The sequence below is a fragment of the Lynx canadensis genome, chromosome B1 (genome assembly GCF_007474595.2).
Source record: "Lynx canadensis isolate LIC74 chromosome B1, mLynCan4.pri.v2, whole genome shotgun sequence".
In the NCBI taxonomy this organism is placed as follows: Eukaryota; Metazoa; Chordata; class Mammalia; order Carnivora; family Felidae; genus Lynx; species Lynx canadensis.
In genome coordinates, this window is record NC_044306.2 from 199,928,612 (window position 1) to 199,933,052 (window position 4,441).

Here is a 4,441-nt window from a genome sequence, read left to right on the forward strand (position 1 = left end):
CAACATAGGATTTGAGAGCTGGAATGGACATGGGGTCCCTTCAGTCTCAGCTTCTGCTTCTTTGTCAGAGAATCGGCGGGGGCGGAGGTTACGGGTGAGGCTGGGCTGGGGTCCAGGGTTTCTTTGTCCCATTGGGTGGGCTTCCCACCTCAACTCAACCACATTAGCGTTGATGCTAAAGAGGCAGCCACTTCCCACGTCATGCCCTTCCTGGGTGAGGTATCTGTGTGCATAATCCAACCATGAGACACCTCATTAAATGACCTTTCGTCCCTGGGACTGTTCTTTAAGGAACACCTGATTTTAGCTTTTCAGCTCCAAATCCCCCATGTGTCAAGAGAGATTTCACACGGAAACTTGAAACTAGGGCCAGATCGGCAGGTAACCAAGTAGGTGGTCGGGCGAGGTATCTCGAAGCCTGCGTCCAATGGGGGCCCACTGCTTACATGAAGTTGGGCGAGACAGTAAGATCCCTGGACCTCTGTCTACTAGTCTAGGAAGTACAGATAAAAACAGTTCACTTCCGGGGCGCCTGGGTGGCTCAGTCGGTTGGCTCAGGTCATGATCTCACGGTTTGTGAGTTCGAGCCCCGCGTCGGGCTCTGTGCTGACGGCTCAGAGCCTGGAGCCTGCTTCGGATCCTGTGTCTCCCTCTCTCTCTGCCCTTCCCCCACTCATGCTCTGCCTCTCAGTCTCTGAAAAATAAACGTTAAAAAAAAAAACAACAGTTCACTTCTCCTTGACCTCACAAAGGGACGTATCTGTGTCAATTAAATCGATACATGCAGACAGCAGGTGGGGAACAATAATCATGGTTTTCATGTGAGGAGTGATTTTTCTAAACATTAATATGATTGAGTTACTCCTATTAAAATTCTGTAGTGTTTTTGTCCTATTGTATTCGTTCATTCATTCATTCAACACATATTGAGCAACTAGTATGTGCCAGGCACAGTTTCAGGTACCAGGAACACAGCAAGAACAAAACACACAACACTCCTGACTTGTGCTTACAGTATAGCAGGGAAGAGAGACAAGTGGGTTGAAGAAGTTAAATGCGTAGCAGCTAGAGGGGGTGTTTGAGGAGAACGCGCTGCCTCTGGGCCTGCAGTGAGGGGTAGGTGGGGGTCCAAGAGGCAGTGAGGGCCTGGAGATGTCAAGCCTCCCCTTTCCACTGTGCTTGAAATAGAGTCGCCCCAGGGGATTTTGAGCAGATTATGCTGTAGCGGTGCCTGGGTGGCTCCGTCGGTTGAACCCCCGGCTTTGGCTCAGGTCAGGATCTCATGTTTTGTGAGTTCGAGCTCCACATCGGGCTCTCTGCTGTCAGCACAGAGCCTGCTTGGGATCCTCTGTGTCCCCCTCTCTCTGCCCCTCCCCTGCTCGTGTGCTCTCTCTCTCAAAAATAAATAAACATAAAAAAAAAAGCAGCTGTCCCAGGCGGGCGGGGGCAGAGGGGGGGGATGCAGGCTGGACCTGGTGGGGTCGAGAAGGTGGTGAGAAACAGCAGAATTCCGTGGTTCCGTTATTCGCACTCGTTGTGTCTGCCGAGCGGCTCCCGTGGCTTTGTAATTGTGTAGTGTGAACTCATTTTCAGTGGATACACTTGGCAGCTACATTTCCAAGGGGATTTTGCACGTGTTTCTTCCAGGTGCCCCCCAACACCCACCCCCCTCAACCCCCGGCGACTAGCTTAATTTCTAAAACAACCAACAAAGAGTGGCTTTTGATCCCGGTTAGCCTGGCCTTTTTGGTCAATGCTCTTAGGCTTCAGCTTCTTCGGCACGTGGGGGTGTCACCGCTAACACGGAGTACGAGTGCCCGAGGGTCACGGGCACGGGTTCTTAAAGGATGATGTGGCTGAGAGAGACCAGCTTGTCGGTCGACTCCTCTGGGTCCGTGGGAGGACTTTTCTTTCTTTTAAAAAAAAAAATTTTTTTTATAGCCAGCAACTTTTTTTAATGTTACGTATACTATTCTCAAGGCACATCTGATGATATATTTTATGACACAGTAGGCGTCAAAGTAAGTTTAACGTGTGATTTCTTCAGGATCCCTCCCCTTTCTGGGTTCCAAATGGAGGAACTGAAAGTGTGATGTAAAGACCGGCGATCCATAGTCTGTCTTTGGCCAGCTTGTCCAAGCACTATTGTAAAATGTAATATGAAAGAACTGGAAAGTAGGAACTTCTTCAGTTTGTGAAACACCATTCAGGACTGCTGCTTCTTGAGTGTTTCCTTCTTTTAAGGTATTAATCTTTTCTTCCCCTGGAGTACGCCGTAGCTTAGAAATGTCATCGCCAGAAGCAGTCGTCGGCCCATTTATTGCCTTTTCTGAAGGACCACGCTCTTCCGTCACGTCTCTTGCCACTTCTTTCTTGTTTTTCGCCAAAGTTTCCCTTGGGACGTTTCTTTGTCTGCTCTGAGACGCAGCTCTAGAAAAATAATCTGCAACCGTGACTAGCCCGTCTTCCTTAACTGAATTGGTATCAGATTCAGTCATCCCGTCCATCAGAAGAGCATCTTCATCAGTCCTTCATCTACGAGACCGCCTACGACGGTTAGTACTGTGATGAGATTCACTGGCATCAGTGTGTGCAGTCTCATCAGATTCTGTATTATCAAGTAAGCTGAATGGATTGCCGTCTGGATCTTCGAGCATGGAACTGATGGAGAATTTGCCACCACGTGGTCCAGCACGACCTCGACCCCCTAAACACTTCTCCCTCTTCCTCCTGGGCGTCTCCTCCCGTCACGCTGATGTCGGCTCTCTCGATCATCTTCTCCTGCCAATGACCAATCGCTCGGCCCGTCTTTACGCTCAGATTCTGTTTCAGGGGGGCTAGACAGCTCAGAGTTTGTACCATAACCGGAGGTGTAATTAGGGCCCCGACGACCTCTGCCTCTTCCACTCTAAGACCTAGAACCCATCTGTCGTAGCTGTTCATCAGTCTGCAGGCGTTCCATTCTTAGCTGTTCTGCTTCCTTTAGATAAGCAATCTGGTACTCTAAAAAACTTGCTCATTTCCGATGCTTTCTTTCGTGCCAACAACACAAATGGAACCACAACATCTTCTCTAGGTGGTTGATTTTCATTGTCTCCTTCGATTCTCACCCGCACCACACCAGATTTGTCCATTATTTCCTGAATAGCTTTGCCATTTTTCCCAGTTACTTTTCCAACAAGATTCCTAGGAACCTGAATAAAATCCTCCACAAATTCCAAGAAACCTCTAGCCTTTTTTACAGCATCAGCACTCCCTCCATAGATTCTAAAGGTGCCAGTGTCTTCGTCTAGCTCGATAGCTGTGACTCCAGGAACCTTCCTAGCTTGCTGTGTGTTCCTATGGCCAGGCCCATTCAATCTTCTCTCCCAACAAATTCCTCATGAAAAGCTGCCGCAAGTTGTTTTGTGCATTCTAAATGCTTAGCGGCTTCTTCCTTTCCGGACATGAGCATCGACTTCGTACGAATACTTCGCAAATGCGTGTCACTTAAAACGTTTACTGTCTTCACATTTGCTTCACTGGCAGACGGTATCATGAGCTGTGTGGTTTCTGGATGGTAAAAAATTCTGCATTCTCCTGCTGCTTTCTTAAATCTTTATGTGCATTGTTCATTAGCACACGCCCCTCTCAAATCCTCAGGAGTATCCACTGTGCATTCAAAGAAAGGTACTTTTTTTTGGACAGTTTTATTTTGATTGACAGGCCGAAGTCGCTCAAATGGGACTATTTCATCGTAAGTGGCCTCACAAGCAGCATTTTCAATGACATAAACTCTCCTTTCGTTATTCGAACTTTGGCCAACACCATCCACATGCTTCCTGGTCATTTGCTCTTGAATACCTCTGCTTCGTCTCCTTCCTAATTTCTTTGTTTATATCAGGCAGTGGTGGTGATCTAACTTCATTAAGTGGAACCTGGTGTTCTGCCTGCCAGTTGTTCTCAGAAACAACTGTGAGGGAGTCTTCCTGAACATCTTTGATAAGTCCCTTGTAGAAAGCCCGTTGGAGCCATGAACCTCCACTGTCAGCTTGGCCATGTTGGAACCACCAAAAAAAATTTTTTTTTTTTAACGTTTATTCAGTTTTAAGACAGAGCGTGAACGGGGGAGGGGCAGAGAGAGAGGGGGACACAGAATCCGAAGCAGAATCCAGGCTCTGGGCTGTCAGCACAGAGCCCGATGCGGGCCTCGAACTCATGGACCATGAGATCATTACCTGAGCCCGCAGTTGGACCCTTAACCAACTGAGCCACCCACGCGCCCTGTGGGAGGACTTTTCTAATAATCCATCGTTTGCTGAAGTTCAGTCCGTTGAGGGTCCCTGCTTTCTGGTGGGTCCCTCCATTCTCATTTGCTGTCACATGTGGGGCTAAGGCCTTGTCTCCTGACCCCGGCTACCCATTACCACCCCAGTCTCTGAGTTGCCCAAACCCCTCACCC

At 48.5% G+C, this 4,441-nt stretch overlaps 1 pseudogene; it reads right to left on the bottom strand.

Moving 5' to 3' along the window:
• Positions 1-2,506: 2,506 nt before the first annotated feature.
• Positions 2,507-4,039, bottom strand: LOC115511642 (annotated as a pseudogene).
• Between the last annotated feature and the right edge of the window lie 402 nt (positions 4,040-4,441).